Source organism: Eurosta solidaginis, chromosome 4 (assembly GCF_040869045.1).
Source record: "Eurosta solidaginis isolate ZX-2024a chromosome 4, ASM4086904v1, whole genome shotgun sequence".
Taxonomy (NCBI): domain Eukaryota; kingdom Metazoa; phylum Arthropoda; class Insecta; order Diptera; family Tephritidae; genus Eurosta; species Eurosta solidaginis.
Window position 1 is genome coordinate 109405220 of NC_090322.1, and position 24091 is coordinate 109429310.

Consider the following 24091-nt stretch of genomic DNA (forward strand, 5'->3'; position numbering starts at 1 on the left):
TTTGTAACTTTTGCAACTTTTGTTTAGGTGGCTTCTATTATAGATTTCGGAGCCACTGTTTGTATCTATACTTATTTTTAGTTTTTAATGATTCTTTATATATATACATAGTTTGAAAGTGAAAATTATAGACTGAATAAATATAAACAACAAACGATGATTTTCTTAATTAAAAAAATACTTATTTCAATGGTACTGCATTTTATTAAGATAACAGCGTCCCTAAAAGTATACGTAAATACAGCAAAGTTTATAAAAGAAATACTATTTAAATTTTAATATACGGTTACTCACAGAAATAAGTACACACTTGGTTTATTCTGATAAAAACTCATATTCAGTGGCTTACAGCTTAATTATTAATTTTTATTAAATAATTTTCATTAAAAACATCGCAATTTCCCTTACGGAAACCAAATTTAAAAAAATATCAAAGGTCAGGAGAGTTAATCAAAATTTGAAAAATCGCCATCAAAATTTTTCGATATTTTGTATCAGAGTTTCCAGAAATTTTTTGAGTATGCAGTTTTGTAGCCCATTAAATTTTAGTATAATAATGTGTTAGTTAGAAAAATCTCAAAATTTTTCCTGAATTTTGAGAATTATTTTCGGCGAGGGTGTTGAGCAATTTCTTCCATACATTGCATGAACAAAAAAAATTCTGAAAATTCCGGAAAATTGTTGGGCTTTTTCTAACTTGCACATTATTATACTAAAATTTAATGGGCTACAAAACTGCATACTCAAAAATCTTCTCGAAACTCTGATACAAAATATCGAAAAATTTTGATGGCGATTTTTCAAATTTTGATTAACTCTCCTGACCTTTGAAATTTTTTTCAATTTGGTTTCCGTAAGGGAAATTGCGATGTTTTTAATGAAAATTATTTAATAAAAATTAATAATTAAGCTGTGAGCCACTGAATATGAGTTTTTATCAGAATAAACCAAGTGTGTACTTATTTCTGTAACTGTACATAATCCAATTGACATTTTACAAAATAGAGTTCATTTTCACTGTGCATACATATATTAAAGAAATGAAGCACTGTTTTGTCAGGGAACTGACCCAGCGACAGAATTAACATAATCTTTCAGTACATTTCGTATATATTTCCCATAATCAGAGCCTCTTCCTCGGTAGGCACCTAGTTCACCTAACGAGCTTTCTTCTTGAACTGTTTGCCATTGTCCTGCTTCCCAATTCCCGTCGCTGGTCTCAAATCCAGAGAACATAGCTGGATTATACGTTTGCCGAGACTTATTTAAAAGGAAGTTATGCAGCAGGCAACATGCTGAAACAACTAATTGCGCACGATCAGGATGGCGAATTAAAACTTTCCTCAGGCAAAGCCACCTGGAACTCAAAATTCCAAACGCTTTTTCAATGCAGCGTCTTGCCCTGCTCAACCTATAGTTAAAAATCCTTTCTTACGTAGAAAGGGGTTTGCCACCATATGGTTTTATAATTCGCTTGCATAGTGGAAATGCGTCATCCCCTACAATGAAATGCGGTATTTTTTTCCATCGATGAAGGTGTCCGGAGGAAAGTTACACTCGTCATTAAGGACACTTGAGCCAAACTTCGAATTTTTAACCACGTTGGAGTCACCTTCACTTCCATAAGCGCCAACATCGATGTAAGTAAATCTATAATTCGCATCGCATGTAGCCATTAATACAATTGAATGGAAACCCTGTAATTAAATAAATTAAAATCGTTTATTATTTTTGGTTAAATATGCAAATCTGAGGTACTTTAGCATAAGTAATTCTATTTATATTTGAACTTGTGTTGAAGATACTCCAACTTTCCTAAACCTCCTCGTACTCCTTAGGTTGAAATGGTCGGTCCATGAGGACCTCACATAGACTCGTTCTCCTTAGAAGTTTAACATTCTATTTATAATTGTTGCTTCAAATCGGACAAAGGGCTTACCAAAAGAAATTAAAAAAATTTAATTTATATATAGATATTCCTTAAAATATCTTTCACTGGAATATCTGTAAAAGTATATTCCTCAATGCTGGTACCTAAATTATGCTAGTCTTCCCAATGCTTTAAATTACGATAGAGGCGTATTCATAAGCAATATTAAGAAGGTACTTTAAATTAGTTGCAGCTTTTTTGACACATAGCCCATTGCAAATTATGTCAAAAAGCTGTTATATATATAGTACTTACTTCAAGTACCTTCTTAATTCTGACTATTAATATGACCCATAGTCTTTTATAGTGATTCGGAATGATACTATTCCATTGGAGAATCCTAAATGTGTTAACTCTACCACTCAAAGAATGAAATGTATTTAGGATTACCTATGTGTATGTGCAAAAACTTACTTTATAATTATAGAATAAGCTTCCAGAATTTGGTGGTGCTTTTATAGCGACATGTTTCCCATCAATGGCACCAACGCAGTTTGGGAAATTCCACTGCTTTTGAAAACCGTCAGCTACTTCCCGCAATGTGGCCTCTGTCCACTCTGGAATTTCCTGCTTCAGGGCACAGCAAATCGCCTTGCATACATCGGAAACGATTTTTCCAATATGCTGTTTGCTAATGCGGTAGCAAGAGGCGACATGACGCTGTAAAGTTCCAGCAGCCATGTATCTAAGAAAAGAAACCAATAAAATTTGATTTTTATCAATGTTTTAAAACCTCACTCTAGCACAATTGCTAATTTCGCTTTGGTGGGGATACCATCTTTTGGCATCGTATTCTTTTTTGGACGGAGGTGTGGCTGCAATAATTCGAAAAGTTCGTCGAAAATTTCCGGCGGCATACGGAAATTTTCAATCAACCTACTGCTGTCCATGTGCAAATGTTCGAAGTCACTCGCGAACCTGCCCTTTTCGTTCCTGTCTTTTAGGTATGGGCTTACCCAATGCCTTGCCTTCTTGCGTCGTTTGCTTCTCTGCATTTCCTCTGCTTCTATGTATGCCATCATGGCTCCACAGCTTAGTAGATTAAAAAAATTTATCCTACAATAAAATTAAAATGTGTATGCAAAAACAGTACATAATTGTGTGAAATTTTGTGTTACTCGTCGTCCATCACTACAAAATAATAATTCAATAGCACACCAAAAAATCCGTAATTTTCTACAACAGCAGGTATAAAACTTAGAAAAAATTCGCGAGCTTTTATTGCAGTTTTATATTTTCATTTCTTTTGTTTATTTTATTATATTTACATTTCTTGTGTTTATCTGCTCTTCTTCTTGTTTGCTTCGCTATTCACCGTGGATTTTTAAACGTCAAAATTACTTCCATACTACTATTTTTCACGCAAGAAAAAAGGCAAAATTTTTCTTGAGCAATTACTTGTGATCTGCGTACCAAGCTATATAATGAAATGTATATCTATGTGCTTAGTTCTCTTATGAAAAACAGGATTTTTTGAAAGTTTTAAAGCACTCATGTTATCGCCTCTTAAAATAACTGGATCTTCGTCATGACATCCGATTTCTTGAAGCATAGTGTACAAGTACAAGTGTGTTGACTTCTTTCTGACAGGCACTCGCTTAAGTGAGCATAACGGGAAAATCTGGGTTGCCATTGTTGTTTCGGTTGAAAACGGTAAATTAGGGTTCTGTGCAGAGACGTAAAAGATTGAAACAGGGTTTATGTAGTCACAAAAGTGTTGCTCCTGTTCCACAGCATTTTAATTTTATATCATGGCGAAAATTGTTCAGTTCAGAGTTATTGATTTTCATTAAAAGTTTAATTTATTACGGAGGGTTACTGATTTAAGTGTAAAAAGCAGAGAAAACGTAGAGTTTTTCAAATTGTTGTGAAAAACTTTTTAATTTGAATTTCTGTACACAAGTTCACTATATTTGTGTAACACAAGAATCCTTAACTATGAAAAACTGAAAAATGTACACTTATTGAAAACTCATTTGCACACCCAATTTACACTTCGAATTTAGTTGTGTTTTTATGCACAAAATTTTGAAACTAAAAAGAAAATTTTCATTTGTCAGAAAAAATAAAGAAAAAACGGCCTAAACTCAAAAAACCCTATTGAAAATACAACCTGGCTTGTTTGTTTTTAATGAACTACGTTGTATTTTTCTTGAATTTCGTTAGTTTTTTTAAATATAGATCACACACTTACACCATTACTGGAACCTTATTGGCTCCATCGACAAATATTTAAGAGAAAATACAAGAAAAATATATAGAAAATAAAGTAGTGTCATATAGGATTTTAATTTGTTTGCACTTACAGAACCGTTTAATTTGCAGGAGAGTTCACAGCTAAAAAAATTAAGGCGGATTTACACAGACGCTTTGGTTGTGTTGCATTCATTAATTCATCTGTCGGGAGAAGTATCGAAAAATTTACATTTGGTTGCGTGCCTACGCTTTGACAGCGCCATACGAAAAACAATGAAACGCCGTACGTTATCTTTGCTTTGAAGCGACCAAAGCGTTTATATAATTTTGCTCTTATGCATTTGTGTAAACAGCCTTAGAAGTGAAATTTTTCCAAGTATTCTTATTTCCGCGGAAATATATGCAACTATTTCATCTGTAAATACTACAAAGTTTTATTAAACTATCAAATGCAACTCAGCTTGAAGTACTCTTACGTACCAAAAATGCAACTCTAGAACTGATATTAGCATCAGGTGAGCGGGACTGTTTGTAGTTTTGACGTTTATCGCTTAGTGAACACACTTGTATAGCTACACTATGTCTTGAAGTAACCTGCGAATATACACTGCTTCTTTTGCTGCTGTACTTAAAGCGATATATTCTGCCTCAGTACTACACAATGCGATAACGTCTTGCTTTTTGGATTGCCACGAAAAAGCGCTGCCGGCTAAGAAAAAGGAATAACCGGTATATGATTTTCTATCTACGTTGTTGTTTGCCCAGTCAGCATCAGCGAAACCTTCCACAAGTTTTTTTGTTTTACTGTAATGCAATTTTAAGTCGACAGTTTTTGACAAATAACGCAGAACATGTTTTGCACCAGTTTCATGTTCAGAATGTGGATCTTGGTTTCTTTGCGACAAAATGCTTACAGCGTGCATTATATCTGGACGCGATGAAATAGCCAAATACATTAGTGATCCGATCAATAACTGATAACATTTGACATATGCCGGGGTGGGCGTGAGCTTAGAACCTGCTAAGCGACCATATATGTATACGATAAGCGAGAGCACAATGGCTACTTCGTCAAAATCAAGGACAGCTCTTTTAGTTTGATTTCGATGGTCGTACAGTGTTGCAGTGTTGCACGCGCGCTTAAAACAGAGTACCAAAGAGTGCGTGTGACACGTGTTCACCGTTCAAGCATTGAAATCAAACTAAATAAATAATTGATTTTGCTTTCGTGCTCGCTACGCGTTCGTGTTTACTAACACATTCCCAATTTGGTAACCGTGTAAATGTAGTGGTGCCCACCGCTGGACATATGCTTTACAACAATTTTCGTTTGCACAACTTACCTGAAAGCCAGGATCAAGTAGTGTGCTTACTGGTCGACAAGCGCTTACTCCATAAACGCGTAACAACTCATTGATGTACCTTTTTTGACATACAGATATTTCACCCGTTTTACCTTTACGCTCGATTTCGAAACCAAGGAAGAATTTTAACATGCCGCCATCATGAATATCGAATTTCGCAGATAATTTTCGTTTTACATACTCGATCTCTTTCTCGGTCGTACATGCTAAAATTAGGTCATCTACATATACTGCTATGTAGCTATAAACGCCGTTTGACTGCTTGACATACAAATATGGTTCAGATTTACACGGATTAAACCCCAAAACTTTTAATGCTGCATTTAATGTATTATTCCAATGGCGACCTGATTGCTTTAAACCATAAATGACTTTATTTAATTTTAACACCTTACTTGGATTTTTACCATCGACGAAACCTTCAGGTTGTCTTATGTATACGTCTTCAGTGATCTCGCTATTGAGATAAGCGTTTGATACGTCGAGCTGATGCAGGTGCAACTCTTTCTCAACCGCAACTGCCAGTAACATGCGATTCGTTTCGTATCGAATAACTGGATAAAAAGTTTCCCAAAAATTAAAACCTATTTGTTGACTGCAGCCTTTCGCAACAATTCTCGATTTAAACTTTTCAATGTTGCCATCTGCACCGCGTATAATTCGGTAAACCCACTTTGACCCAATCGCCTTTTGATCTTTAGAAAGTTCGACTGGTGTCCATGTATTATTTGCCATTAGTGCCGCGTATTCTTGTTTCATAGATTCCTCCCACTCAAAGGAGTGTTCGCTTGCTAATGCTTCTTTGTAAGTAAGCGGCGTAACGATATCTTCACCATACTGCAAGTATTGTAACATTTGGTATTCCTTTCTAGGGCGACCAACTGCCCCCGAACGAATTAGCTTTGGTCTACCACGACCTCGACGCGGTTGAATATCGGTGCTATCTGAGTTACTTGTTGACTCAACTTCATTTTGGGTATTGTCATTTGTTACTTCGATGACGTCTGTCTCGTCAACTTCTTCTTCTGTGCTGCTTTCAAAATCTTTATTTAGATCTTCTGTCGTATTGCAATTATCAAATTTTATAATAATTGTGGCTATGTCACTAGGTTCGTTGCTACTGTCGTTACGTATTTTGCCATTTATCTCGTCTTCTACAAATCACATATCACGCCGCTGAATTGATCGCTTGGTTTGCCTGTCGTACAGCCGATACGCTTTAGAAACATCAGAGTATCCAACAAATACAGACTCATTGCCTTTTGCACTAAACTTTCCACGATGCGCTTTGTCTAATGCAAATATACGCACACCAAAAACTCGTAGATGCTTTACCGACGGCTTTCTATTATACCACAGTTCATATGACGTACATGACTTAAGCAATTTTGTAGGCGCTCGATTGCGAAGATATACGGCTGAGTGAACTGCCTCACCCCATAGTTCTTCTTCAATACCGGCATGTACCAACATACTCCTAGCCATTTCGACGATTGTGCGATTTACCCGTTCCGCAACGCCGTTTTGTTGTGGGATATATGGCACAGTTAGTTGTATTTTTATACCACATTGACTTAAATATTCGTCAAACTTGTTATTTATACTCAGTACCATTGTCGCTCCTAAGATTTTTTATTTTCAAGTTTCTTTGGCATTCAACCATATTTTTAAATATTTTAAATTTTTCGAAAACTTCACTTTTTTCTTTAATGCAATATACAAAAATCATACACGAATAACCGTCAATAAAGCTTAGAAAATCAGCTCTAATTTTTTATTTGCTTAAATTTCTGATTTCTTTGGAAATTTCAATGCACTTAGTTTAGTTTTGTTGCACGTATCGTATTTTGTTTTTTTTATGGAACCTTTTACATTCATACCACGAACTAGATTCAGATATATCTTTCAGGCTCTCATAATTAATGTGGCCATATCGATTGTGCCACATTACATTGTCACGTAAAAATAACGAATTTTGCGTTTGCAAGTTGAAAATAAACAAATTATTTACTAGCTTAGCTTTTATCAAAATCAAACCACTTGCCTTTTTTACTTCTGCAGTATGCCTTTTGAATACCACTGTATGATTGTATTGCATAGCTTTACTCACAGAATAAAAATTCATTTTGAGGGATGGTACATATAGAACGTTTCGCAATTCTATATCTATTTCGTCAGTATTTAGCACTATCGTACCTATGCCGTGAGAATATATGTAGTTTTTGTCACGGCACATATGTGCAGTCGCGCCACTATCAACGCACCAACTATAGCTTTTGCTTCTATCACCCACTGTTGCAGTATATACTGCATATGAAATTTGATTATTTTTTGTATTTTGTTTAGGGTTTTGATAGTTTGCTTGTTTTGTCTTTCTTTTGCACTGAGCCACTTTATGCCCGCGTGCCCCGCAGTTATAGCATTTGCCTTTGAAATATGTATTTGATTTTGCGTTTTCTTTGGTACTCGTATTTGCTTCTTCTACACGTGCATAAACTGCTTGTGCCGAATTTTCGCGCACGTCTGGTTGCTCTCGTCTGGCACCTTCTTCGAGAAGTTTCACCTTCAAAGCACTAAACTTCGGTAACTCATCGCGAGTTTTAATGGCCACTACAAAATTTTTGTATGCTGTCGACAAACTGGATAAAAGAATTATTACTTTGAGCTCATCATTTAACTCAATGTTCACTTCTGCCAGCTTGTCCACTATTTCCACAAACGAAGTAATATAGCTCGACATACTTTAATTTGCAGATATACCGCAATTCAACAATTTTTTATACAAATACACTTTTTGCAATGGACCACTAGGCATGTGAATGTCGCGAAGCTTTTTCCATGCTTCTGCCGAGGTTTTGCATGCTTTTATATTAGACAATTGTGTTGGTTTTACACACAAAATTATGTTTGCTAACGCTTTTTGATCGTCTTGATCCCATTTTTGAGCATTTTCTTCATTTCGTGTTATGATTTCATTTACGATGCTCCACTGATCTGTGTTAACGAGTATGCTACGCATTTGCATACACCACACGTGATAATTATTGTCCCCGAGTTTCCCATTTTGGTAATGCGAATTCATTTTTATCTTTTAAACGACCGATTTTCTTTTATTAAACTTTACGCGTGACCTGGGCCCATAACCCTTGTTAGAATAATCTGACTATTTGCGCGAGTGTCCGGTATAATAAAGAAAACACCTGTTTACTGTTGAAACATTTAATGAGGAATAAAAGACTTTTGTTACATTTGATTTCATGTAGGTAATAATAAATGGTTGCTTATGTATAGTTACGAGTATATACATATTTGTCTCATGCGTGACATACATCTTATTCGGTCCAAATATGTTCTCTGCAGGAAATACTATTTAATCTTGCAACTGCATTCTATAATTTCAACAACTATATATACCACGGGTTACTATGATTTTTTCACACAACAATATATACTATATATGTAAGCAATTGTTGAAATTTTAAGCTTATACCTGTTAAAATTTGGTAGAAATTGCGAAAAGCTTCTTATCTGAACAATCGGTTTTATGAGATATATACTATATATACCACCGGTCTCTATGATTTTTACAGACAACAATATATGCTATACACGTAAGCATTTGGTGAAATTTGAACATATCTAGACGGTTTTTAAGATAAATATAAAATAAAAAAGTAAAGACGGGCTGTCTTCGGCTGTGCCGAAGACTTCATACATTTCATGAATGGGGCTAAACAATAATCTTATCCCGTTCGTAATCTCCAAATAATCGGATGTATAAGATAAGAAAATATAGTGAAAAATGTACATAACTAAACGGTTTTTAAGATAAATATAAAATAAACAAGTAAGGACGGGAAGTCCTCGGCTGTGCCGAAGACTTCATACCTTTCATGAATGGGGCTGAACAATAATCTTATCCCGTTCGTAATCTCCAAATAATCGGATGTATAAACTAAGAAATATATAGTGAACAGATGTACATAACTAAACGATTTTTAAGATTAATATAAAATAAAAAATAGGTAGGTGCTTTGTATGAGGATGCAAAGTTTCAGGTTTTTTGTGGTCTGCATGTGAAAACTATAACTACGAATCACGTATTTCAACAATATTGACGTTAACGTAACTTTTTGATGAAATTTGTTGAAATTTGAAGCTTCTAGCCGTAAAAAAGGGGCAAAAATTACAGTTTATATGGGGTATATAATATATATACCACCGATCTCTATGATTTTTTGAGACAAAAATATAAGCTATATACGCAATTAATTGGTGAAATTTTAAGCTTCTAGCTGTTAAAATGGGGCAGAAATTGCGCAAAGTTTCTTATCTGCACAATCGGTTCTATGAGATATATACTATATATATCACTGATCTCTATGATTTTTTCAGCCAACAATATATGCTATACACGTAAGCATTTGGTGAAATTTTGAAGCTTCTAGCTGTAAAAATGGTGCTGAAATCGCAAAAAAAAAATATATATATAGTATATATATCTAACATATTATATTCTTCTGGCACGGTGTTAGAAGCTTAACTTCTCCGAAACGGCTGAACCGATTGGGGTAGAAATTTCGAAAAGTTTCTGATCTGAACAATCGGTTTTATGAGATATATACTACATATACCACCGATCCCTATGATTTTTTCAGACAAAAATATATGCTATATACGGAAGCTTCTAGCTGTTAAAATGGGACTGAAATTGCGAAAATATATATATATACTATATATATATACTATTGTGACGAATATTAGTGACACTATGTGATACTCCCATCACTAATCTGATACTAAGTAAATAAAGCCACAACAGAAATGAAGCAAGCTGCTGCACTTGTATGTACGTAAACGAATAAATCATTATGTCTACACATATGTACGTACACGCAGCACAGAAGGGATGCACAAACACATGCAGATATCTTATCTGAGATGCTCCCAAAAGTATGCAATTGTAATTGTGGAAGTGTCGCTCACAAATACACGCATATCAGAAGCTTTATACGTGCATCTGTAGTTATAATTATATGGCGGTAACTAAGTAAATTCTGGAAGCGCCTAGAAGATGCCACGAGGAAATCACAGAGTATAAAAGCACCAGCGGTAGAGGCGCTAGAAGCAGTTTTCAGTTAAGCACGCTATCTGTCGGACAATAGATCAGTCAGTTTCATTTGAGCTATCAAGCAGTTTGGGTATTAAGAAAGCTATTCGTTGCAAAGTATAAGTGTTATTGTGAAGTACTTTAATAAAGGCAATTTTTGCGTTATTCAATATTGGAGAATTTATTCAACAGTTTAGCGATACGTACGTTGGCAGAAGATTGCAAATAATGGGAATTGCAGTAAATTCGTTACAATTGGTGTCAGAAGAGGAATTGTTGAATAAATTCCCAAGACTTCGAATACAACTTGGACATGCCAAAGTTAAGTGAATTGAAGATCCAGCAACTGAAGAAGGAGTTTGAGAGCCGTAGATTGAATACAACCGGCATTAAACTAGAACTTCAGGAACGACTACGACAGGCAATGGAATTAAAAGGAATTGACGTGGAAGAGTATGACTTTCATCTTGATGGCAAGGAAACAACAAAAATGGAAGAGACAGTTACGCAGACAGTTACGAGCACAAACTTGAATGATTTTGGCTGCAATATCTGCTGAAACATCGACAGTGGCTTCTCAACTGGAATCGCAAAAGACAGATATAACATCTCAACTGGAAGAACAAAAGACAGATATAACATCTCAACTGGAAGAACAAAAGACAAGTATGACATCCCAACTGGAATCACAGGAGACACGTATAACATCTAAGATGGAAATACAGTTAGAAGAACAGAAGACATATATGGCTGAGCAGTTGAAAGCACAAGAATCTCGCATATCTTCGCAACTGTCAGAACAGGAAGCAAGGGTATCATCAAAGCTGGAAGCGCAGGATGCAAAAATCGCTCAATTTCAGGCAGAAGTCGATGATTTGAAAGGTTGTATGGAGCAGTTACAACTAAATCGCCCAGCTGTTTCAGCAAGCAATCCGAAGGTAAAGACACCATCCTTTGACGGTTGTGTTCCTTTCCAGGTCTATAAGCTACAGTTTGAGAAGACCGCAGCAGTGAACAACTGGAATGCGGAAGATAAAGTTGCTGCACTGTTCGTGGCCAGCAGCCGAAATCCTACAGACGATTCTCGAAGGAGAGCGGAAGAACTATGAAGAATTGATGGCTGCTGTAAAACGACGTTATGGAAGCGAGCATAGAAAACAGATATTCCAAATTGAGTTGCAAAACCGCTACCAAAAAGCAAATGAGAAATTGCAGGAGTTTGCTTCAGATATTGAAAGATTGGCTCATCTTGCAAATGCGGACGCACCCGTGGAAGGGTAAAAATCCAGAGTTTCATAAATGGCATTCGAGATGTGTAAATGAAGCGGGCTACATATGCGAATCCAAAACTAACATTTGCTGAAACGGTATCGCATGTACTGTCTTAGGAAACAGCCTCACTTTTGAGTAAGTCAGCGTACAAAGCTCATCGCGTGGAAGTGGAAAAGCCACACTGAGTAGACGCAATTTTGGAAGCCTTGAAGGATACGGAGCAGAAGAATAATGATGCAGTCAAATGCTTTAAGTTTGGAAAGCCAGGGCATATTGCGCGTTATTGCAACACCAACCCTAACAGTTCCAACAATGTGGGTGGTCGTAAACGCAGAGCATAAGGTGATGAGCAAATCTCCAAGACCACTCAATCGTTAAACTAAATCGAGTTAGCCGCAAGGGCGACAGCTGGCTCCCGCAATTGAATGCCCCAAAATCTATATCTCGCAGATTGGAAGAAGATCGAGCAATCTTACTGTTGGAGGACATGTGGATGGAAAGAAACGTTTACTGACTGTAGATACGGGCGCATCTCATTCCTTAATCCGATCTGACTTGGTCAAAAGGAGAGTAAAACCGTTAGCTGGAGCAAGGTTACGTACGGTTACTGGCGAGTATAACCAAGTCCAGGGAGAAGTGGTATGTGAAGTCTTGATTGGAAAGGTCACAGTTCTACACAAATTCGTTGTGGCAGAGATCGTTGATGAAGTCATATTGGGAGTGGACTTCTTGGTTGACCATGATATCAAGTTCGATATGCAGAGAAGGGTGATGCGTTATAAGAACCAGGATATACCACTTAACTTCAGTTTGCAGAAAGGGTTCAGTAGTAATCCAGTACTGGTGGAAAAGACTCGACAAAGACCACGAAAGTCAAAGGCCAAGGTTGATAGATCGAATGGGCCAAATAAAGCAAAATCAAAAGTACCTACGAGAGAAACACTGGCATTGACAAAACCTAATGGACGCACAAAAACGAAGCAACGAATTTCCCAGAAAAAATGCGAAGGTAGTTTCAAGAAGGAGTGCACTACTGTTGTGAAACGTGGGAACGATACTGATTATGCGAAGCCAATCCGTCAAGCGCAAGCTCTACGAAGTAGTTCATTGGCCAAACAACAGAATGTGAGGGAACGGTCCAGGGTAATGAGTAGTAAGATCAAACACTGGCATGCCGAGAACCTAAATTCGGAAGGTTTCTTGGAGGGAGATCTGGTACTGCTATACAACCCTCACCGGCGGAAAGGTGTTCCATCCAAATTTCGGCGCAGTTGGGAAGGACCGTACAAAGTTGTGCAGAAGATCACGATCTACCGCATACAAACCATTGGGAAACCACGAAGTAGAAGAGTGGTATATTTGGAGATGCTAGCAGCGTTTAGATCATTATGTCTACACATATGTACGTACACGCAGCAGAGAAGAGATGCACAAACACATGCAGATATCTTATCTGAGATGCTCCCAAAAGTATGCAATTGTAATTGTGGAAGTGTCGCTCACAAATACACGCATATGAGAAGCTATATACGTGCATCTGTAGTTATAATTATATGGCGGTAACTAAGTAAATTCTGGAAGCGCCTAGAAGATGCCACGAGGAAATCATAGAGTATAAAAGCACCAGCGGCAGAGACGCTAGAAGCAGTTTTCAGTTAAGCACGCTATCTGTCGGGCAATAGATCAGTCAGTTTTATTTGAGCTATCAATCAGTTTAGTTTGGTTATTAAGCAAGCTAAGTATTCGTTGCAAAGTATAAGTGTTATTGTGAAGTACTTTAATAAAGGTAATTTTTCCATTATTCAATATTGGAGTTATTTATTCAACAGTTTAGCGATACGAACGTTGGCAGAAGATTTCAAATAAGGGCTTTTTTCCTTTTTTCACTCTTTCACTTCTGTTTAGAACGTTCGAGCGCCAGCAGCTAGCCCCAGGTGAGTAATATAAACCAACCATTTTCCACAGTTTTACATGCGAATAATTTGCGAGTGTCAGTGAATTAATATTTGCAAACAATTAGTGTTATAAATTTGAATTGCCAAGTGCATCTATTTTGTATAATTTAATACCTTGCAATGGTCACTTAATTTTATATTTGCAATTAATCACTTGCATAAATTTGAATGTGCCGAGTGCTTTTTGTATTCCAATTAATTAATCCCCTTCATCAAATACAGCGAATAGTTGCTCTCCCTTAATATAGTGAATAAAAATTGTTATTGGGTAATATTAACTCGGTTTTATTTCTTTTCATTGCGACGCACACGCTCGACTCCCCCTGGTCCACACTGTCCCCGCAACATTGGTCCTTACGCGCCGAGGAAATTAATATTCAGACACATCCATCACAGAGAAAACAGCATCTTTTTAAATTTTTGCCAATTTTCATATTTCGGATAAAGCGAACAAAATTGAAAGAGGTTATTTATTATCTCCAACAACATAAAAATCAACCTGCAGCCAGCGAGAACACAAATAGTAACTCGCTATCTCACACATACAGTCAGTACAGTATCACATCATCATCACATCCATTCAGCATCACATACAGTTCGCTACAACCAACAGCACATCATATCATCATCACAACATCACATTCATCAGTTACAGTCCTTTAATCATCACAGCTCATAACATCACATACAGTCCATCACATCAAGACAACGCTGCCCAACGAACAACGCAAAAACTTACGGTACGTACGTGGTTGCTTGGTGGCACAAACTTTTTTTCTATTTACGTGTTTAACGTAAAAAGTGCACTCCGCGATAGATACAACAAGAACAAAGTGAAAATAATTTTCGTGTTTACTAGCACACAACACCTTTTGACGATCGGGCAATTCCCCCCACCAGTGGTATGGGTTACCCGACACCGCTCAAGGTAGACAGTCAGTGAATTTTTTTTAGTTTTTTTTTCACACACTCATCACTGTACTGTGTACACCCCTGATTCGTCACATACGTTGATAAAAACCTTGCAACAGGAACCATATTTTCACTTGGTTGATAGCCTTAGTACATCCATCACGGAACACACTTTGTTAATCAGTTGCGAACTGAAATAATACCAGAAAGCCAAAAAATTAGCACTGCGTTGGGTGGCTAGTGGCTTGTCACAATTGCTCACAAACACAATTTATACTGATCGCTTTATATTATATAGCTGTATTTTTTCAGCGTTTTGATAATAAATAATTAAAAGTGTAATATTCCACATTAAGATGGATAAACAAATTTATTTTCTTATTTATATTGGGAAAGATACCCTGGTTGGCTACTTGGGAATACTCATCAGCGTTCACATAACACTTTTTTGTATACATATTAAATCCTCGTCGGGATTTCTATCTGTGGTTCAAATTTCAAGGTTACATACATTAAATTCACATAAGGATATCGATTTGTGTTTCAAATCTCGAGGTTGACACACTATATCCACATCGGGATTACTATCTGCGTTTTAAAACCTTTTTTTAGACATGCCAAATTTTGGGAAAATATTTCTATCTGTGTCCAACACACTTGTTAAGACACATAAAATATTTGCATACGATTCTCCTCTCTGCATTGCACATCACTGTAGACACATTATATCCTCGCCAAGGATTTCTATCTGTGTTTAATATCACCTGTTACACACTAAATCCTCTTCAGGATTTCTATCTGTGCTGTATATCACTACATACACAATAAATCCTTCTCAGGATTTCAATCTGTATTTTATAACACTTTATACACACTAAATTCTCGTCAGGATTTCTATCTGTGGTTTACATAATTAAATCCTCGTGAGGATCTCTCACATCACTGTTAATAAATTATTCACATCAGGATTTCTATACAGCACAATCACAGCAGGATTGATAGCTGGACTACGTTCAAAAAACAAAACACACTTATAATGTTTGCTGCGGTTGAATACATACCAACGCCACTAAGTCTTTTGCCTCCAATCTCGAACGCTTTAAAGAAACAAGATATTCAAATTAACAAAATCAATGGAGACTTATATTAGATTGGCTGATTCCATAGTCGAGTTTGAACAAGATTTCAACTCCACCCGGCCGAATCCCGGAACAAGCACACCCTTGCACTACTGCAAGAGGAGCTAAGGGCACTATGGAAGAAGAGCAAGTCCACATATGAAAGTCTGCTCAGCAATCCTGAGCTGTCCCAAGAGGAACTCAGCTCGCTAAGAAGAAAGAATAAAAATTGCTTCGCATGCTCCCTGCAAAGAATGACTGCTGTGGCGGCTGAAGTCGAAGCTATCACCCCACAGCCACCAAAAGATGAAGCAAAGGATGAAAACTCTTCCCGCCGTGGACATAAAATGCGGCTGCCGTCTTGCGACACCGATGTATTTAAAGGCGACTACCTTTCCTGGCCAGCTTCAGAGATATGTTCACGGCCATTTACATCCACAATACCGATCTGAAAGATGTTGAAAAATTATGCTATCTAAAAAAAAGAGAAGCTCGGCCTTAGATCTCTTCGGAGGTTATCGCGCCTTACATTTATTTAGGTGATCGTTAAGGGGTTTGCCACCGCCTGGAAAAACTTAAGCGACTGAGAAAAACTGATATACCGAAATGGGAGGATATGGACAAATTCCTGTCCAATCGCTTCGAAACATTAGAAACGGTTTCCGATCTAAGGGGTAACAAAACCAGAAAAGCGCCCAGAAATCAAAATTCAAATTCAAGGGATAGTTGGACAAAACTGGCATGTAAGATGTGCAGCAGTACGGAGCACAAATAACGAAATTGTCAAAAATTCCGTAGGTTGTCTGCGTCAGGGAAAATAGAGTTTGTAAAAAGCAACAGTTATTGTCTTAATTGTCTGTCGGGTGGACACACAGTAATACGCTGCACTAGCCCATTCAATTGCAGCACGTGCCACGCAAGGCACAACACCTTGCTCCACCTTCCGACAGCACAACCAAAGACAACTCCTCAAAGGTGGACTCAAAACGCCACCGAGAACACACCTTCAACCTCACAGCAGGCGAGGGCAAGGATGGAGTCTGAAAAAAGGCAAGATAATGCTAACAACGTCACTTCGTGTCATGTTAACACAACTAAAGTGGTGTTATTAGGAACAGCGCGGGTTAATATACACTACAACGGAGTGAAATTTTCCGCCAGAGCGCTGATAGACTCTGGGTCCGAGTGCTTCTTCATAACTGACAAACTCAAGAAGAGAATAAACCTGCCATCAAAACGTTTGCATGTGCAAGTGTCGGGAATAAACAATACGCTAACGGCGCAGGTAAAAGAATCGTGTTCGATTAACTTAGGTTCGCCTACAGACCCCTTAGAAAGCATCGATTCTGTGGTCCTAGTCTTACCTCAATTAACAGGGGACCTTCCGACTTGCGAAGTCAGCGCAACGACTCGGCAAACGTTCCCTGATCTGATTCTGGCGGATAAGAGGTTCTTCGTTAATGAACCAGTCGACCTCATACTTGGAGGCGACATTTATCTCCAGATAATACTAAATGGTATACGGAAGTACGTTCTAAATACGCTTCTCGCCCAAGAAACCGTTTTCGGTTGGATTTTAACCGGTCGTGCAGAAGCACCTCACCCAACCAATACACGGGTATCCTTTTTCAATGAAATAAGCTTAGAAAAGCAACTAACCGCTTTCTGGGAAATTGAAAACATACCTACGAAAAAGGCCCTGACCGAAGATAATGCCTCTTGCGAGACACTATATAAAACCACAACGGAAAGGAACTCTGATGGGAGGTACACCGTCGCCCTTCCCTTTAAACAAGACTTCCCAAAACTCTTTCTTTGGGCCCATCTCTTAAGAGCGTCTGCTCTCAGTTCTATCGGACGGAATGCAACAGGGTACTGACAGAATACGTCACGTTAGGGCACATGTCCAAGGTACACACCGTAGTACCACCCCAATCAACTGATTGCTATTTCTTACCGCATCATTCGGTGATCAAAGAAGAAAGCACAACGACTAAAGTAAGGGTCGTATTCAGCGCGTCGTGCCCGACTTCCAACGGCACGAGCCTGAACGATGTCCTACACACAGGCCCAGTACTTCAAGCTGACTTAACCATAAAACTCCTCCGATGGAGATTTTTCAAGTACGTTTTTAACAGCGACATTGAGAAGATGTACAGGCAAATCTGGATCAAAGAAAACCAAACGCAATACCAACGGATAGTTTTTCGTCTCCATGCAGATGACCCTGTCAGCGTATATGAGCTCAACACGGTAATCTTTGGGGTCAACTGTGGCCCCTATCTAGCGATCTCAACTTGCAGATGACGTCGAACCGTCACTGTCGATCGCATCGCACATCTTGCGAAATAGCATGTACGTCGATGACGTCCTGGCAGGGGGCATAGCATCGAGGCAGCAATCACTGCTCGCGATGAAATCACAGCTGCATTAAAGTCAGCAGGATTCCCTATGCGAAAATGTACCTCTAATTGCAGTAGGATACTACAGGGAATACCGAAACCTCACAGGCTTACGGAAGACTTTCTGGAGTTCGAGGACGCGAGCATGGAAAAACCCCTAGGCATCCGTTGGAACGCACATTCCGACTACTTTTATTTCACAGCGAAACCAATCGAAAACCAGGACATCTTAACAAAGAGGGCGATCCTATCTGCCATCGCCAAACTCTTCGACCCTTTAGGCTGGCTCACCCCAGTTATCATCGTAGCCAAGATATTAATGCAGGATATTTGGCTGGAGGGGACGAATTGGGATGAACCGGTATCCACAATCACTCTAGACCGGTGGCAAACCTTTATGCAGGAGTACCCCGCGATTAACAAGATTCGGATACCTCGGTGGGTGCACTTTGCCCCAATCAACGAGATAGAAATACACGGCTTCTGTGACGCATCCGAAAAAGCCTACGCGGCTACGGTCTACGTGCGAGCTCAGATAAAGGACAAGATCTACGTTAGTCTACTTATGGCGAAAACAAGAGTGGCACCAGTAAAAACAATTTCATTACCAATATTGGAGCTATGCGGTGCCGTCTTGCTGGCTGAGACTTTGGAAACTGTGATGGAGAACCTGAACTTAGGCACATTTAACATTCACCTATGGACAGATTCGACCATCGTCCTAGCATGGATTCGAAAACCCCCTTGTTCCTGGTCAACATTTGTAGCTCACAGGGTGACAAAATTGTGGGGAAGGCCTCTCTAGCCCCTTTATCGATGAAAATAATATCCTTCGGGTGTGGGGTCGTCTCAACGCATCCAGGGACGTTCCCGTCGACGAGCCTCACCCGATAAATTTCCCTTACGCCTGCCGACTCAATCGTCTCCTAGTCCAGTTTGTCCACACCATTTCCATACATGGCAGAAACCAACTAATGCTGCGGCTCCTACGCACGCAGTATTGGATACCTCGGGTCAAAAACATGATCCGATCCATCATTCGCAATTGCAAGGCCTGTACTCTATTCCGCAAACGTTCCCCGACGCAACTCGTGGGAATTCCCCTGCGGAACACCGGGGGGTGGATTTTGCCGGACCGTTTGACATCAAGTCTTACAGCGGGCGAGGATGCCGCATGTCGAAGGGTTACGTATGCCTATTCGTCTGCTTTGCGACTAAGGCGATCCACTTAGAGGCGACTAGCGACCTCAGCTCCGCCGCGTTTCTAGCAGCGTTTAGTCGGTTTGTCGCCAGACGGGGATGCCCGAAAAACCTCTATTCCGACAACGGGACGAACTTTGTCGGTGCGTCGAGGGCTCTCGGCTCAGAGTTCAAGGATTTCCTTGTTGATGTGCACGAATAAAGCCTCTCTAAATATGCCAACCAAACCCTGACATGGAATTTCATATCAGCCGCTGCTCCTCATATGGCCGGGCTGTGGGAAGTGGGAGTCAAGAGTTTCAAAATTAATTTCAAAAGGATCGCATCGGATCATAAATTTACACTCGAGGAGTTTAGCACCCTCCTGTGTAAGATTGAATTCTGTCTCAACTCCCGACCCCTGAGCCCATCTTCAAATGACCCTTCCAACCTGGAGCCACTTGCCCCCGGGCACTTCCTAGTCGGGGGCCATCTACTAGCGCCACCCGAGATTGATGTCAGCGAGAATCGCGCATCACTCGTCAATCGATGGGAAAAACTTAAGGCGCTTCCTTCTGAAAACGGTGGAAGACGGAGTATCTCACCGAATTGCAGAAGCGCGTTAAGTGGAAGCATCCACAATCAAACCTTAAACAGGGAGACCTAGTCATTATTAAGGAGGATAATCTGCCCCCCAACCAATGGAGACTAGGTCGGATAGCCAACCTTCACTATGGCCCCGATAACCGAGCTCGAGTCGTCGAACTGGATACGGCAAGGGGACAAACCACCAGACCAATCACGAAATTGGTCCTACTACCACCATCCAGTGAGGGTGAGGGAGACTCGTAACTCCCAACCGTTATAACAAACCCAGATCTCGTTCACCCCGAACGAGGCCAACAAACCCAGCTCTCGTGTCTGAGATATACGATTCGAGCCCCGAGAAAGCTTTTGCTATTTGGATAAAGGACAAAAAATAAGTAATTGTCTTACATTAAATGATTTCTTACTACCCATATTGAAGCATTACATAGATCGTATAAGTAGTGCAAAGGTAAAAATAATATTGCAATATATAAAAGATATTAACATACCAACCGTTAATGGGTTTTGCGTCGTGTTGCCATAGAAAGATCCCAAACGTCCACGATTCCAGCAACTTCAACTGCCTGTCGCTTATTATCCTTATCTAATAAAGGAGATGTCGTGGGTTCAGCTTCACACTGTTCTGCTCTCATTGTATGCGTTGTGGTGCTTGACTTCGCATCTGTCACCGCAACATTTTGTCTTAAAACATCTAATACTTTATCACCGTAAGGTAATATAGTTTAACATCATACTTTTTAAATCAGTTTGCGTATCAACCTCCATTTTGTTGTGCGCAGGTTTTGCACGTTCCTGTGGTTTGGCTGTAGTAGCATTTGAAGCAGTCGTTTTGTTCAACGTTGTTTCGCCTTTAAATTAACTGATTTGAAATTAAGGTGATTTAGATATCATTACTACCTACTTACCATCATAAATTAATTCCAATCGGGGTGCTTGTATTCTGATAGAACTGGTAGATACAGCAACATACTCATATGTCGTTCTCCGAGCGCAGTAGATTCGAATCCAATTTCGAAGCCTTGATATTATTTCGTCATTGCTAGGGATAACCGGATCTAAACCACGAATAAAACAGGATCGTCGTATACCTTCCGGGTGCATATTATGAGCAGGTCCCTCTCGTACAATGTCCCAATCCATATGATACACCAAAAATGCATGTTCCGATCAATGGAAACGTGTAAATAAGAAAGTCGGAACCCCATGTAGCTGTCACAAGGTATTAATATGATTTCTATTAAGATATTGCAAATCACATGGTGAACCTGCAAAATGGCCTTGTCTTTTAGCAATGCGTCAAGAGTGGAATTAAAACCACGATCCAACATGCCCACAATTTCTTTAAGTTCGGCATGATTTCCGGGCTTCGTGGCAGTTTTTAAGCGTCGATTGTAATATTCTGAAAACTGATTTTTGTAGTTTAAGGAAGACGCTTTCCATTAACCAGTTATTGTTCTTGTAGGTATACATGAGCATGTGACCTGTTTGTACCAATGATTAAATGGAATTTTGGTATAAAATCATATCTTTTCCAGGCTTGCATTGTTTTTTGTTGAGAGCAGGGTTACATTGAAGGCAACACAATTTCCCTTCTTCTCTTTCATATTATTTTTATAACAATTAAAAGTAAACATAGATATAAGTTTAGGCATTGAGAGGCGTAAATATGTATGTATGTAAGTTAGTATGTAGGTATGTAAAAAAATATTTAGTTTTTGCAAAAAAACCTCTATCATATTTAAGTCACTTTTATTAGCAGCAAAAGAGGTTGGCGAATCAACTCTGTCAATTCAAATTTCCCTCCTTTGCTTTTTTGGCTGTTAATTGCTATTATGGTTGCTGCTCGTCGCTGATCCGACATCATTATGATTGATCTGGTTCTCATTGGCTTTCCATGACAGTAACTTGTTGAGCAGTAAACCCATGTAGGGATTACCACCTAAGCGAGCGGCCTCTGCTCTCGCTTCTTTATCCAGCGATTCCAATATTTCTCTCGTATACTGAAAGCTACCCAATTTCTAAATTAATGCAATACTTTTTCACCTCAATATCGTGAGTACGTTGTCGTAGAATATCTAATAAATATATAAGCAAGACCTGGTTATCATGTTTTGTGAGCGAACAGCATGTATAACGGGAAAACCAAATTTGCCTTCAGTTAAATCCTCAGCAAAGCTTTTATTTTGAGAATATTCTTTCAACCTCAAATTACAATAATCATCGCGTATTTGAAAATATAGAACAAGTATAGCGGTTAATTTGGTAAAATCTTCTTTATACATGGCAATCCAAATAGACACAGAGGAACCTTATGCATCAGGTCAAAAACATATATCGCTTGCAATCAAATGGGAAAGAATTCCGGAAAATATCGTCCCATACAAACAGTTGGAGTGTTCATGTGAATCACGTATATTCCTACAACAATGATATATTATAGTTGGTTGCGTGTACATAAAAGCTGGTACAGGGAGGATTGGAAACGCGTCCTTTCCAACAGTTCGATAAGAGTGGCTCGTTCTGCTGAGCTGCTAGCTTTTGGATTGACCGGAATCAAATGCATTCCGACAGCATAAATAATAAAACTGTGTAATCATACGTCTTGGAGTAGGGCAGGATTGAGAACACGTCCTTCCAACCTCCCAATGAGATGACTCCAAGACTCGCCCGTTGGGACCACCAGTTCCCGTGCTGATCGGAATCTCATGCATTCCGACACCCCAAACGCTAGAAATCCTATTATTATTAAAATATAGTTATAATTTGTAATAATCTAAGTTTTAGGCTTAAAACGCCGTAATAATAAATAAATAGTAATAATAATACTCACTAAATAACTGCATTAAACGTATGGCAAGCGTAAACAGACCGCCAGTCTTACGTATGGTCATGAGTTTGTAATCTTGTTCCGATGGACAAGTAAAACTATCACGCCAGTAGATTTCCATGCCTTGGCCACGATGCAATTCAAGCAATTGTTCCGTGTAAACGTTGGTAGCCTCGGGATGTCCCAACTGTTGCACCTTTTCCAGCGATAAGAGCACATAATTGGCAGCGTTCATCGTACTGGCAACACCATAAATTGAATGCGCTACAGGAACACCTAACAAACTAGAATTTTGCAGCATTTCGCCAATTGGTGTAACTTTTCAGCCGGAATATTTAGCCAATGATTGAATGCCAAGGCCAATTCGGAACGAAATTGTTTGCCTGGTATTTGTTGTATATAAGCGAAGGGCTGCAACAGTATCTCATCTTGTTCCTTTTGCGTTGATGGATCACGCGTTTTTGCTAATATCGTACATAATTCTTCCATATTTGCGTTGCCTGGCATTTGAGCCGTATACTCTTCGTTAATTTCTCAGCAACTAAAATTAGCTGGCACGTTTATGTTTTTTATTCTTATACGACTGATTGACTTATCTGGCTGGAGGGGATTGGTAACCAAGAAGAAAGGAATAGTAATCAGCTGAAATGAAACAAAGAATACGAACTTAGAAAATTTATAAAATTATCAAAAGGGAACGATACTGGGGCTGTATTCAGTAAGTGTGCATTTTGAAATGTACATTTTACTTTTATACAAATTATATGAAGAAAAAGTGTACATTTTAAAACTCACTGTTACTGAATAGGGGGGCTGGTATACTTACCCAGCACAAGTTTTTCTTCATAATGAAAATTCATTCAAAAAGTCTCTACACTCATTTCCATGAATGAATGACATTTTTGAATGAACGAAACAAGGTTGCCACTCGTCTGACTTTGCCTTTTTTGTTTCTTAAGCGGTGAACACATTGTAGGCGTTACCATGGGACCACAATTCGGATCCGTGAGACCCGACAAGCCCGACCAATCATACGCGAGCTCCGTAGGTGCCCGACACACCCTACCAACAGCTATGGTACGGAACACAAAACCACAAAATTATAAAAGAGAAAAAAGGGGTGGGGGAACAAATAAAGGACGAGAAGAAATTAAGCGTGTTCTACAAAAACGGAACATTTAATAAGACAAATTTATAATTTATTGGTAAATATATAT

The 24091-nt window shown here is 38.8% G+C and overlaps 1 pseudogene; it reads right to left on the reverse strand.

Annotated features, from left to right (window-relative positions):
• Positions 1 to 861: 861 nt before the first annotated feature.
• Positions 862 to 23647, reverse strand: LOC137248116 (terpene synthase-like; annotated as a pseudogene).
• Between the last annotated feature and the right edge of the window lie 444 nt (positions 23648 to 24091).